Source organism: Mustela nivalis, assembly GCF_964662115.1.
Source record: "Mustela nivalis genome assembly, chromosome: X".
Taxonomy (NCBI): domain Eukaryota; kingdom Metazoa; phylum Chordata; class Mammalia; order Carnivora; family Mustelidae; genus Mustela; species Mustela nivalis.
In genome coordinates this window covers 41,630,663-41,645,456 of record NC_139040.1, presented here as the reverse complement: position 1 = coordinate 41,645,456, position 14,794 = coordinate 41,630,663, and the positions used below count along the sequence as shown (strand labels likewise).

The 14,794-nt window shown below is 38.3% G+C and overlaps 1 protein-coding gene and 1 long non-coding RNA gene across 5 annotated transcripts in view; one reads left to right on the top strand and one right to left on the bottom strand.

Annotated features, from left to right (window-relative positions):
• Window positions 1-14,794, top strand: part of IL1RAPL2 (interleukin 1 receptor accessory protein like 2) — a 1,449,628-nt gene that overhangs the window by 930,414 nt on the left and 504,420 nt on the right. The window lies entirely within an intron of this gene.
• Window positions 2,275-7,726, bottom strand: LOC309856358. 2 transcript variants are annotated; one of them, XR_014307159.1, is made up of 3 exons: window positions 7,668-7,726; window positions 5,571-5,755; window positions 2,275-3,280 (listed from the first exon to the last, which is right to left on the bottom strand). It is a non-coding gene; the product is annotated as an uncharacterized lncRNA (long non-coding RNA). The 2 variants fall into 2 exon arrangements; XR_014307160.1 differs by lacking the exon at window positions 7,668-7,726 and adding an exon at window positions 6,878-6,969.

Below are 14,794 nucleotides of genomic sequence, written 5' to 3'. Positions count from 1 at the left end.
TAATAAGTGTTTGCTTTCAGCTCAGGTCATGATCCCAGGGTCCTGGGATTGAGTCCTGCATGGTTCTCTGCTCAGTGTGGAGTCTGCTTCTCCTTCTGCTCCTCCCCCAACTTATGCGCGCGCTCTCTCTCTCTCTCTCTCAAAAATAAATAAATAAATAGTTTAAAAATATCTTTTCCTTTATTTTTATTTTTCCCTTTCTTCCCTCCCTCCATCCCTCCCTCCTTCCCCCTTCTTCTTCTCTCTTTCTTTTCCTCTCTCAATAAAAAAGAAAAAGCCAAAATTCCCACTTGGCAAGTCTTCACTGCTCTTTGAAATGCTTTGTTTGTATTCCTTTCTAAATGGAAATTCTTTCCAAATCTATTTTGAAAGTACCAGGTTCATGAGAAAGCAAAAACTACAAGCTACTGTTGCTGGATAATAAAATTGATTCTTTTATTATGGCTGACATTCCACACTGGGGGTAAATAATTTAATTTATAGCATTTAGAGATGACTTATAAAGGCCTAGAATACAAAATTAAATGGGAGGCCTGCAAGGGACATTTGCTTGGGGCAGAGGAATGTTATGTTTTCATACCATCATTGTATTTACTAAGACTGATAGGGAAATAACTTTTTAAATCCAGCTTTTTAAAATTTTGAGTATTTTTCTTTTTCTTGTTTGAGCAATTAGATGACATTCCTTATGATTACATAGGTTCAATTCCTAACACTTTGGTTATAACTACTTGGTGTGGAGATGAAAAATTTCAAGCATGGTGTAGTGACTTCCCATATACCATTTCACCAGAATAAATTTTTTTACAAAGATGCACATTTTTTGCCTTATTTACTTTTTCATTCTTGATATCTCTAAATCTATATTTATATATATACATATATAGCTCTATATAGATACCAATTTATAACAGAGAGTATATTATGATATATAATAACATTATGTATATATATATTTCTTCTCAACAATTTGAGAATTGGAGATATTATGCCCCTTAGTCATATATACTTCAGTGTGTATTTCTTAAGAACAATAGAGTATTCTCTTGCATATACCAAGGTCCAGTTAATCAAAGTCAGGAAATTTAACACTGATACATTACTTTTGTCTACTTAGAAGTTCATATTCAAATTTGGGTAGTTGCTTTAATCATGTGTTTTGTAGCTAATTTTTTTGTCTAATTCGGGTTCAAATTCAGAAGCACATATTACATTTAGTTTATATCTATTTAGTCATCTTTAATTTGGAACAATTTTAATACTTTGTATTCCTTGATTTTGAAAATTTGGAAAGTATAGGCCAGTTATTTTACAGAATGCTCCTCAGTTAGAGATTGCTTGATGTTTCCACCTAATTACATTTAAGTTATGCATTTTGTAGGAATATCACTAAACAGAGGTTGTATCCTTTCCAGTGCATGTTATTAGGAGGCATATGATGTGGTTTTGATGACTTGGTAAGGTACAATCTATCCTCCAGCTTTCTCCACAATGAAGTTTTTTTTTTCCCCTTTACAAATAATCAGCAATTTGTGGGGAGTGATTTTGAGGTCATGTATATATTCTTTGCTTATCAAACTTTTACCTACTAGTTTTAAACATCTACTGGTAGTTTTTTAACTCCAGCATTTCTTTTTCTATGAGTTGACATTTCACTATTAAGAAGTTTCCTTTCTCTCCTACTTGTTTCATTATTTAAATCAACGTGGACTCGTGGATTCTGATTTATTCAGTTGGTTATAGTAATTTATATATACCTTTTTAATATGCAGATTGTCCCAGAATTGGCCAGGAGGAACCCCTTCAGTCTGGCTCCTGTGTCTCTTTAGCACATCTTGTGTCCATTTATCAAGCATTTTCTTACTTTATGGTGCAACGAGCTATTCGAGCCTCATAATATTCTTTCATTATTCCAGACTTAAAAGCAGCCATTTTTTTCCCATAGGCTTCTGATTACTTTTAGTGAGAAATAGTATTTAAAAAAAGATCTGGGCACTAAATCTTCTCATTCTAATAAGCTGCATCATTGTTTCTAGTCATTCTCAGCAGACTGAATGAGAAAAGACATATTTACCTATCTATTAAAACTGTGAGTTCATATTGATACCTCTGATTCCATTCCAATGTTAGGTCCCCCAATAATGGGTCTGTGATCAAAGGAGCAAGACTGATAAAAAGCAAAGGTCAAGCAAAGCTTTATTTTGTACCAAGCATCGAGAATCAAACCGACTGTCAAACTGACCAGTCGGGGCCACCTCTTACAGACAGGGCGACCCCTCCCTGCCTTACAGACTAACTTTGATAGAGCAAAGGCCATGTGGTTGGGCCTGGCCACACACAGGTGGCCAATCAGATGGTAACACACAGAGAAAGCTGCACAGTCATGCTAGGTCACACACAGGTGGCCAATTGAATTACAATTTAGCCTAGTAGATATCTGAACTAGCCTATCACCTTGATCAGAATTGGCGCCCAAAAGGTGGACCCACACTCCTTGGTAGCTAGGGAGACAGTAAGTGCGTTCCACTGATTGGATGTCTCCACCTGGCCTGACCTGCCCTTGTATTTGGGCTTTTTTACCTGGGACTGGTTTCCTGGACTTGCTTTTAAGTAAGTTCCCTGAGGAGGGGGCAGGGTCATTTTAAGTTTACTACATAAACAACAAAATCACTATTTAACTGGATGGAATTGCTCTGGCTAAATAGGCCCTTATATTCCACCCTTTTCTTTGGATATTAGTCAAATCCTTGACTTTTCAGCCAGTTCTATGTCCTCTTTTTAATGGCTGCCGGAAGGTTTTTAATGACTCCAGTGTGATTTACCCAGAAACAGCATTCCTCTCCTAGGACTATGCAGAGCCCTCCCGTTTTTTAGAAATAGCATGTCAAGCCCTAATTTTCTATATTTCCCACCTATACTTTAACAATAGGAGCAACAGTGAACTCAATGAACTCATTGTTTCTGAGTCTTAGCTTTAGTCCACAATCGGTGGGGTCCATCAGCAGCGGCATCCATCTCTGGGGGGCGTCCTCGTCCTTGGCTCATTTGACGTGACCCATGTGAATCCAGGCCGTGATGCCTTCTACTTTTATTGCCATGGGGGTGGTCAGGATGACAGTAAATGGTCCCTTCCAGCAAGGCTCCAAGTTTCCCACTAGGTGGCGGCGTATCCAAACTAAGTCTCCGAGTTGGTAAGGACATGGTTCCACCTCTGTCTCCATCTCTATGTGGGCAGTTTGGATCCCTTCGTGGGCTAGACCGTCTTTAATGCCTGTAGTGACTAGAGTACAGACTGATAAGTCATTTCTGCTAGGGAAGCCTCTTGTAGCTGAGTGCAGAGCGGGGCGGGTGGGTGGGTCTCCCAAATGTTATTTCAAATGGGGTCACCTTGTTTAAGTAGGGTGTACATTGTGCCCTGAGGAGAGCGAAAGGAAGGAGATCCACCAACCCACTGCCAGTCTCCAGAATTAGCTTTGTCAAGGTTTTTTTAAGAGTCCAGTTCATTCTCTCTACTTGCTTGGAGCTCTGGGGCTGGTAGGCACAATGTAGTTTCCAATTAGTGCCCATGGCCTTGGCCAATGCCTGTGAGGCTGAACTCACAAATGCAGGGCTGACCCAATCATGAGAGGTAACCCAAACTTCTAGTAGCTTTTTGGCTACCACTCCTGCTATCTCATGTTTGGTGGGAAAAGTCTCTACCCAGCCTGAAAAGGTATCCTCAAAAACTAACATATACTTGTGTCCATATTTTCCCGGTTTCATCTCTATAAAATCTATTTTCCAATAAATTCCTGGTTCCTTACCTCTTTCTCTTTTCCCTCTTCCCATTCTGGTTTCTCCCGCATTTATTGCCTGACATTGAGCATATCTATCAACCATATCCTGAACCATATGCCCTAATTTAGAAACCTGAAACTGTTTGCCCATAAGCTCCTTAAGCTTGCGTGTTCCCAGATGAGTGCCCTGATGTATTTGGCTTACTAATTTCTTCCTAGTCTTCGGGAAAGAATTAAATTTCCTGTCCTAGTCTTAGCCCAATCCCCTTTATAGTCTAATTTAGTACATTTCTGTAATTATACTTGCATCCTTGACCAGGAGGGCCGTGACAGCAATTATGTGGATGCAATGGGGAACCCAGCCACTACTGGATCTAGTTTCTTGCTAAGATAGGCTACTGGCCTTTGCCAAGGCCCCAGAGTCTGAGTCAAAACTCTTTTGGCCACCCCTGCCTTTTCATCTTCATACAAGTGGAAGGGCTTGGTAACATCTGGGATGGCCAATGCTGGGGCACTCAGTAAGGCTGTTTGTAATTCCCGAAATGCTCCTTCTGCCTCAGCTGTTCTCTCTACCATAGTGAGTCCTCGCTTAGTCAGTTCACAGAGAGGTCAGGCCATCTCCGCGAACTGAGGTATCCACAGCGTACAGTAGCCCACTGTCCCAAGAAACTCCCTCGTGGAGATCAAAGCCTAAATAAGTGGCATGGCTCTGACAAACCTGTGCTTTCTTTCTTTTTTTTTTTTAAATTTTATTTATTTGACAGAGAGTTCACAAGTAGTCAGAGAGGCAGGCAGAGAGAGAGAAAGAGGAGGAAGCAGGCTCCCTGCCGAGCAGAGAGCCCGATGCGGGGTCGATTCCAGGACCCTGGGATCATGACCCAAGCCGAAGGCAGAGGCCTTAACCCACTGAGCCACCCAGGCGTCCCCAAACCTGTGCTTTCTTTGCTGACACCTGATATCCTTTTTCCTGCAGAGTCTGTAAGAGAGCTCTCGTCCCCCGCAAGCATGACTCATAGTCCTCAGCAGCTATTTCCACTAACTCAGTCAGATTCTTCCCTTCAAATCCTTCAATTTTATGAAGTTCCCTTCTTATATCAGGGGCTGACTGACTGTCAAAAGCAAGATCATCTAAATGAGCTATTGTGCAACTTCTCTGAAGTTTACCTCAAGTTGTCTAGCTTAGGTAAACAAACATTTAAAGACAACCAAATATAGAATTTAACATCCATAAAGGTGTGTTATTTTTTCTTTTTTTTTTTTTTTTTAAAGATTTTATTTATTTATTTGACAGAGAGAAATCACAAGTAGACGAAGAGGCAGGCAGAGAGAGAGAGAGGGAAGCAGGCTCTCCGCTGAGCAGAGAGCCCGATGCGGGACTCGATCCCAGGACTCTGAGATCATGACCTGAGCTGAAGGCAGCGGCTTAACCCACTGAGCCACCCAGGCGCCCCTAAAGGTGTGTTATTAAAACACAATTTTTCTCTCTAAAATAACCCTCATTTCCAGAGATAGCCAAATCAGGACAAATTTATTTGAAAAACAACTCCAGTTTTAACAAACTTGGCCTAATTATTTACATAAGCTCAGCAATAACAGTGAGTGATCATATAGATCTTTTAGAATCTGCTTTGCTGGAACTTCTTATTAGGAATTTCTAGGTTGAACTTTTAGTAGCCTCTCCAGGCCAGAAGCCAAGCCATGTAGTTGCCATCAGACATGCCTGTAATACCTGTCAATTTAGGCGAATTCTTCCTGAGGTGATGCACCTGCCAGGAAGTGACATTCTTTACTCACCTGCTGAGGCTGCTGGGAACTCTGTAAGCAAGGTATCAGGCCAGAAGTTCCAAAGGGCTTTGTGGCTCCAGGTTTTATAAAGTCAACCTTAGTTCCTTTAAGCTGTCTGGTCATATCTGAGTCTTTTTCAAATATGACATTCCAGTCAAAGCCTTGGTAAAATAACCAGTGTTTCCAGTGGTGTCCTGTTACAAGGAGAACAGATTCTTATTGAACTTATGCAAATGACTGATTGCTATGGAAGAAAGGATACTAGCTGAGATCTTGAGTTTCAGATGGTTCAGATAGAAAGAGTTGAATGCCTTAATGTGTTTACAAATGAATACTTTTACATCTCTGTAAGTTACAGATAACTTAAGAAAAAGTTTTCTTAGTCTGGAAGAGCAAATATTACATAACCAGTAATGTTTAAAATAAGGTGAAATATTAAGAGACACAACATTACAATCTTTCAGTTCATTCAGTCCCATGTTGCTAATTCTGGTTTAGTCCAAATGTAGCTTTTACTTCTGGAAATTCTTACTCATTTCAGTTCCAGGATTTTAACATATCAAAGACCTCTACTTGTCCTGAAAGTCTCCCATATGAATTTCCTTTAAGGCGGAATTCATCTTACAAGAGAATTAAAACAATTACAAATGACAAAAACTCAGAATAGATATGATTAAATATCAAGTGATGACCCTATCAAAACATTAATCTTTAAGAAATGTATAGAACCTCTAGATAGTTACAGCATTTACCCAATTGTAGCCCAAGGTTTCTCATTGGTTTAGCAGTATTCCCTGAGTAACTTAGCATATCAAGGAAAAGCCTTATGAGTTAAAGAGATCTCATTTACAACGTTGGGCAGGCAAAGAGAAAACCATTTACATTTTCTTAGAAACACCTCAATCTCTAGTGAAGAATAAATATTAACCAACTGTGAACTCTTACAACAGAATTCAGTTAAGCACAGAACATGTTTACCAATAGATTTCAAAGCACAAACCCAGTTCCAGCAACCAGCGCTCTAGCATTTTATCCCATTTGGCTTAAAGTTTTAGGTTACCAAAGACTTTGAAAGCTACTTTAACAATTATCCATTAAAACCCTGAGACAGACAATTAACCATCAGTTTAGTCATCTCTTTGTTAACAGATTTTAACAAATAACACGAGCTTATTTGACCCTCAGTAAACTCTGAAGTTTCGCATTTACTGCTGTTAACTCAAAAGACATGTTCATCCTAATTAACCCAACAAACTTAACTTAGTTCAAATACTGATTTACGTTCCACCTGGGCCCATGCCACTTCAAATGTTTACCTGTGACCCAGGTGGGAAGTTCCGGAGTGGGGGCGGTGTTAGGTCCTGGGGGTGTTTTTCTTGTTTCCGGACAGTGAAGAACAGAAGAACAAAGTGCCACCAGAAGGCAAAGAAAGGGTTTCCAGTTCTAGAGCTCATCAGTTCCAACAGAAGAGCAGATGCCATGCTTTCCCGCCAGCAAGGGGGAGGGACTAGTCAGTCCCTGTTGGGCCAGAGAAGACAGGAACTTCCCCAAAACAAAGGGAGTATCAGCAGCTGCTTGGGAGTATCCCTTAGAGTCTCTGTCTTGAGTTAGACTAACCCCAGTTGGCTCCAGTTATAGCCATTAACACAAGAAATGAGTAAGGGAGAAGCCCCACATCTATTAGGAGGAATGGAGAGATGAAAGTCAGAGTCCCCTTACTCTCTGCTTGCCCCATTTCTTCAAACACAGTAAACAACACAACAGACAATAAAAAGGCAAAAGACAAAGACAACCGCAGACTCAGCGGCCCTTCCTCGACCAGATATCACATCTAAGGGTGTGTAAGATATAATCCCAACTCAAAAACACAACCCGGCGCTGGTGGGGATTTTCTCGGTCCCATGACCGCCTAGGGGGACTCGAACCCTCGGTGACTGGCTAGGGGGACTCGAACCCCCTGAGGGTCTAGGGGGACTCGAACCCCCTGGCAATCTACCAGTGGAGGGAAAGGGCATCTCCACATCCACTCCAGTCCTGGGGAGCACGGCTGCATCTAGCCATACCCTGAAGCTCCACAACCAGACAGACAGGATCTCAAGATCTTACCTTTGGAGGCTTTTCCCAGAAATTCTGATGCTGGCTCAGTTCTTGTCGTTTGATCCTGGATGAGCCCCCAATGTTAGGTTCCCCAATAATGGGTCTGTGATCAAAGGAGCAAGACTGATACAAAGCAAAGGCCAAGCAAAGCTTTATTTCGTACCAAGCATCGAGAATCAAACCGACTGTCAAACTGACCAGTCGGGGCCACCTCTTACAGACAGGGCGACCCCTCCCTGCCTTACAGACTAACTTTGATAGAGCAAAGGCCATGTGGTTGGGCCTGGCCACACACAGGTGGCCAATCAGATGGTAACACACAGAGAAAGCTGCATAGTCATGCTAGGTCACACACAGGTGGCCAATTGAATTACAATTTAGCCTAGTAGATATCTGAACTAGCCTATCACCTTGATCAGAATTGGCATCCAGAAGGCAGGACCCACACTCCTTGGTAGGTAGGGAGATAGTATGCACGCTCCACTGATTGGATGTCTCCACATGGCCTGACCTGCCCTTGTATTTGGGCTTTTTTTACCTGGGACTGGTTTCCTGGACTTGCTTTTAAGTAAGTTCCCTGAGGAGGGGGCAGGGTCATTTTAAGTTTACTACATAAACAACAAAATCACTATTTAACTGGATGCAATTGCTCTGGCTAAATGGGCCCTTAAACCAATACCACAGAGAACATTCTAGTCTTCCCTTTTTCCCTATTTTTAACTCTTTTTACTAAGACAAATGTGGCCCCGAGTATCCTTAGTAGATTTACTCAAAACTAGAACATATAGAAATTAGAATATACAGAATTTAGAATTGCTGACTCATTTCACTATGTTAAGGTAGCTTACAAAGAAGGATTTGGTATTTGTTTACAATTCTCTTTATTTTTGTTGGCATAAAATTTACACATGAGATGCTTAAGTCTTAATTGTACAGTTCAGTGAATTTTGGCCAATGGCTATAGCCATGCTATCCACACCCCTATCAAGATTTAGGCCATTTCAGTCAACCCAGAAAGTTCTTCTGTCCCCTTTCAAGTCAATGTCTCTCTTCTTTGTTGGGGTACTCAGTGTTCTGAATTTTTTACCAGAGATTATTTTTGTCAATTCTAGAACTTCCTATAAATGGAAACATACTCTAGGTAATGTTTTATATCTGAGAGATTTGTCCATGTTATTGAGTGTACCAACAGTTCATCCTCCTTTACTACTGAGTATCCATTCTCCTGTTGATGGATATTCATGTTGTTTCTATTTTTGAGGAGTTATGAATAAAGCTGTGAACATTGCTTTACAAATCTTTTTTAAAATGATTTTATTTATTTTTTTGACAGGCAGAGATCAAAAGTAGGCAGAGAGGCAGACAGAGAGGGGGGGAATCAGGCTCCCTGCTGAGCAGAGAGCCCAATGTGGGGCTTAATACCAGGACCCTGAGATCATGACCTGAGCTGAAGGCAGAGGATTAACCCACTGAGCCACCCAGGCCCCCCTATACCAATCTTTTTATGGACATATATTTTCATTCTTCTTTGGTAAATACCTAGTAGTAGAATTGCTGGTTCAAAGAATAGCTGCATGTTAACTTTAAAATAAACTGTCAAATATTTTGCAAAAATGATTATATCATTTTATTTCATACCAGCATTGTGTGAGAGGCACAAGGGAGGAGCAGAGGGAGAAGGAGAGAAAGAATCTTAAGCAGGCTCCATGTCCAGTGTAGAACCTGGCATGGAACTTGATCCCTCAACCCTGAGATCATGACCTGAGCCAAAATCAAGAATCTGATGCCAAACTGATGAGCAACCCCGATGCCCTTGTAAAAGGAACTTAAAAAAAAAAAATACACACACACACATATATATATGTATCTTCTGAAAAGAGTCATGTCAGATATATATTTTGCATGTGTTTCTTATTAAGTATATATATTTTTATATATTGCAGGATTCAATTTGCTAAAATTTTGGTAATCATTTTTGTATCTCTGTCCATGAGGCATGTTGCTCTGTAGTTTTCTTCTAATATCTTTGGTTTTAGTGTCATGATTATGCTGGCCTTATAAAATAAGTTGGGGAATGGTCTCTCCAACTCTTTTCTGAAATTGTTTACATGCAGTTGGTATTATTTCTTCTTAAAATGTTTGGTGGAATCTGCAGTGAAACTCTCTGGACCTGTATATATTCTTTGTGGAAAGGGTCTTGGACTTGAATTTATCTGATTTATGTAGGGATATTCAGATTTTTCATTAATTTTTTTCTGCTTTGGTAACTGTGTTTTTAAATTTTTCTATTTTATCTAAGTTTTTGAACTGGCATAAAGTTGTTTATACAATTGTCTTATCCTTTTCATATCTGTAGGATTTTTAATGTTATCCCTTTTCTTTCTGGTATTGGTAATTTGTGTGTGTTTTTTTTTTTCTTTTTTGGCATCAGCGTCTCTAGTTTTTCAATTTTAGTTATCTTTTCAGATGGTTGACTTTTGGGATTTACTGATTTTCTCTAGTATTTTTCTACCTCAATTTATTTATTTCTGCTATTCTCTTTATTATTTCCTTTATTCTATTTTCTTTAGGTTTAATTTTGTCTTTTCATAACTTCTAGAAATTTAGATAATTGATTTAAAATTTATTTAGCATAAGCATTTAAATGATAACATTTCCTCTAATAACTGTGTTAGCTGAGTCTCACAAATCTTTACATGCTGTACTTTCATCATTATTCTGTTCAAAATATTTTTCAGTTATTATTGTGGTTTCTTTTTTGGTTAATACCATGGAAATATATTGCTTAATTTCCAGATATTAGGGCTTTTTAAGTTATCCCATTATTGCTATCATATCTAATTTAATTTCACTGTGTTCAGAGAATATATTTGTAATACTTCAAATTTTCATATTTATTGGGACATATAGCATATATCTATTTACTTCCCTTTATAATATGTATTTATTTTTACTCTCTCTACAGTTAATGTACTTACTGATATGCTTAAGTCTATGGCTTCCATTTCATTTATGTTTTCTATTTGTCCCATCTGGTTTCTGTTCTTTTCCTCCTTTCATGCCTTCTTGTGTGGGGGGAGATTAATCAAATATTTTTAGTAGAATATTTTAATTTATTTTTGGTCATTTAACTATATTTCTGTACATTTATTTTAGGTGGGTATTTAGGGATTACAGCGAATGTCTTTATTTTATCCCAGTGTACTTAAAATTAATTTTCTACTTCTTATAAAATGAGAACTTTGGAACAGTATATTTTTATTTATCTACCCTTGCCTTTTGTGGACAATTACATATATATTCATATGTATGTATAAAATTTATATTTTATGTATATTTTATTGTATAGACATCATGACCCAATGCAACGTTATAACATTTAAAGTTTGAAAAATAAAAGTTAGGAGACAACTCCAAGTAAATATAAAAGCAGCATCAGAAAAGGGCAGCTCAAAAACTGAGAGCTAGAGGGGAAATAGAAAAGCTGTGAAAAACAGACACAAGAACTGAAAATTGATAGTGTACTGTGACCATGTTGTGTTAAACAAAACTCTAAGATCACTGCAACATAGCATAGCAAATGCTTTTCTTAATGACATTGCATGTAAAAAAAAAAGTTAAATATTAAGTATTAATCAGCAAATATAGTTTCCAAAGGAAGATAAGTATAGAATAATATTTAGAAAGCTTTCAACTCCAAGGCTTTATCTGGAAAATTCAGATAGGTGAGTATATGTATTCCCTGATAATTCAAGATAATTCACTAGTAACTATTAATGTGCACATGTTTACATATGCATATCTAGATAGAAACAATATGTGTGTGTGTGACATTGTTCATAAGGAAATTGGGCAATGGAGTTACCAATTTGAGTGTTTCTTCTACTACTGGTGGTGGTTGGAGGTAAGTGATCTCTTTTATACATCATTTGAACATTCTCGTTAAAAAATGACCATCTGAACCTTAGTTATTCCCTTATATCTGGGAAGAGTGTGAAACAAAAGCATTATTTCAGGTTAGGACAAGAAAACTTGACTCGAGTTGCAAAGAATGGGCAAGAACATGACACTAGAAAATGAAATCCACAATTCAGCTGAAGCAATGAGATGCATCCAGTTCTCTTTTATTGGAAGTATACATCATCTCATTTAGTATCTAGAGACTTTAGGAAGTCAGTTAAAGATGACTATGAATAATATGTTATAGCAGTAGTGTCAGTGGCTCAAGGTAGTTCCATTATGGAAAAAGACCTTTAATTTCCAACCCTAAGTGATATTATCAGATAACTTATGTCCTTCCATTGTTCCCTGAGGCTTGCTACTCTTTGTTCTTTGTTGGCTATTCTGTTTGGATACAGAAATACTTGGCATGTCATTTCCTGAAATTGTATAGTATTACACAAGAGGAAGGCTCAGGAATTTATATGAAATTTTTGAATTTTTAAGTTTAGGACTTTAAGAACTGTGCAGATACTCTCGGAACTTTATATAGACATGGTAAATAGTTAAGGTAAAATGTGTTTGTTTCCCCCCGACACACACATGCCAAATATATTTTTCCTAGATTCAGACCAGTGTTTATTATCAACTGAATGAGCAAAAAGTGTAACTTAATGAAAAATTAAGATTGTGAGAGACCAACATTTCCACTAAACTCTTTGACTTTGGAATATGTGTTCATACAAATATTTTGTTAAAGATTTTTTTATTTCTTCATGTAACAGAGAGAGAGATTACAAGTAGGCAGAGAGGCAGGCAGAGAGAGAGGGGGGAAGCAGACTCCCTGCTGTGCAGAGAGTCCAATGTGGGGCTCAATCCCAGGACCCTGAGATCGTGACCTGAGGCGAAGGCAGAGGATCAACCCACTGAGCCACCCAGGTGCCCCTCATACAAATATTTTAATATTGTCAGAATTATGCAGCAGGCATTCTAAAAGTTTAGCATAAAGTTGTTCAACTCCCCATTCTGACCCTGTACCTAATCAATTCTGGGAACAGATTGGCTCAATTTTTCTCTTTTTGCTGCCTTTCAAACTAGCCTATGGTGAACCGCCTTAGGTCAAAACTCCCCTGGAAGAAGGTTTCTGAAATCTTGCTTGGAACTTGTAAAAGTTAAGTAAGCCATGATGTACGAATTTAACAAATAAAATAATTAAGTGGTGCTATATGCATTCCCAATCAATGAATTTGAGACTTGGAAGATTAGAAATGATTTTAGAGCTCAGAATAATTTCAGCAGCACAATGGGATTTGGTTCTTTTCATCTTGTAGCTCCCTTTCTTCTCCTGGAAGAAAGCAGAGTGAAATTAGTGTTAAAAGGTCTGTGAAATAAAATAAAATAAAAACGAAAACAAAAACAAACAAACAAAAAACCCGAAGGGGGAAAAAAAATCTGTGGATTAACCTTTGTAGAAACATTTGTTTACAGTCAGGTAGCTAGGTTCCTGGAGAGATGCATCTCACTGTTGAACTTTTTTTCATAATTTGTTTATTCTTCCATGTTATGGAAGCTACAACTAGAGGTACTTGCCAGTGACATTGCATTATACTTGGCTATTCTTTTTTTTTTTAATGGCACTTAATAACTTCCTGAAATGATCTCCCTCAAAAACCTTAATAACCTTTCTTTTGCAATGGTTTTTACAGGTTTTGTTCAGGACTTGTGAAGGCAGCTGATTTAGTATGGAGTTTTATAACATAAATGCTTTCTTATACATCACATTTTAGGTGAATGTATGCATGGTGTGAAAGAATGGGGGAGTAGAGGGATGGAGAGATCCAGATCCCACTAAACATTCACATTTTCAATGCTATGCTTTTCATTAAAGAAAGGTTGCCTTTTTCAAAAAAAAGATTTTATTTATTTATTTGACAGAGATCACAAGTAGACAGAGGCAGGCAGAGAGAGAGAGGGGGAAGCAGGATCTGTGCTGTGCAGAGAGCCTGATGTGGGGCTCAATCCCAGGACCCTGGGATCATGACCTGAGCCAACAACAGGCTTATTAACCCACTGAGCCACCCAGGCGACCAGAAAGGTTGCTTTTGAAAACACTTTGGCAGTGCATAAACCTTTGTTCTTAAGGCTTCAACAAGGATTATGTAACAATTCATTTACAGATGGGAATTTGGGCTTAGGTAAATTCCAGTCAAAACCTATGTGGGGCATTGTTCCTTCTTTATCTAAAATGACCTGTTAACTAATTTTATGAATGCATTGAATTATAATCTTGTATGAATTACATCTCTTTGAAAGCTTTCAGAATCCAAATTAGATCTTAGATGAAGAATAAAGCAAATGCCACAACAAATATATTTAACTGTGACAACGTGGACTGTTATCTCTGATGTTGGTGTCTCCTTTAGGGGCTTCTTCTAGGGCCAGGATCTACGTAATTTGCTCTTATTTACTTGAAAAAAATCACTAATATTGGTGATACTTAAGAGTGACCTTATTTTTTTAGTGGATTTTGATATTTCCAAGGATAATGATTAGTTTGACACACTCTGGGCTTTGAGAAAGGTTCTCAGTTTTTTGTGTATCCATATGAATATTTGTTTAAGTCAACGTGGAGAACAGAGAAGACCAGAGGTTCAGCAAGACTGTTTCAGGTCACAGTGCAAGTTATAGGCAATTGCATTTTTGTCTTCTGACTTATTAGGTCATTCACCATTTTCTCCTTTCAATTATTTTATATACTCCACCTCATTCCCCAAAAGGCAGAATCCAGTTTATGAAAATACATAAAATATGTGGAAATGGGGAAAAAGGAAATTAAGAGTGAATAAGTGAAGATGAAGCCAGGATAAGTTCAGTAAGCAAATGCAAGCCATATACTACTATTTGATTCAACTGTTGGTACAGAAGAACCCCTTCTAATATAGCCTGAAGCAACTGGAGTCAGCATAGGGTGAGCTGGTGGGGATGGGGCACAAAAGTATCTGATGTTTGTAACATTTCAGTGGCCATCTTAGTAACCTTTCAGTGGCCATCTTAGTCTAGTTCTCTAGGGAATAGTATCAGTCTCTCTGGAAAAGAAAAGGAAAAAATGGGAAGCAGAAAGACTGCATTTTTTAAACTGCCAGATGAATCTGTTTGTTGGAACAAAAAGAATTTAGTAGAAGACAGGCAATTAAAAT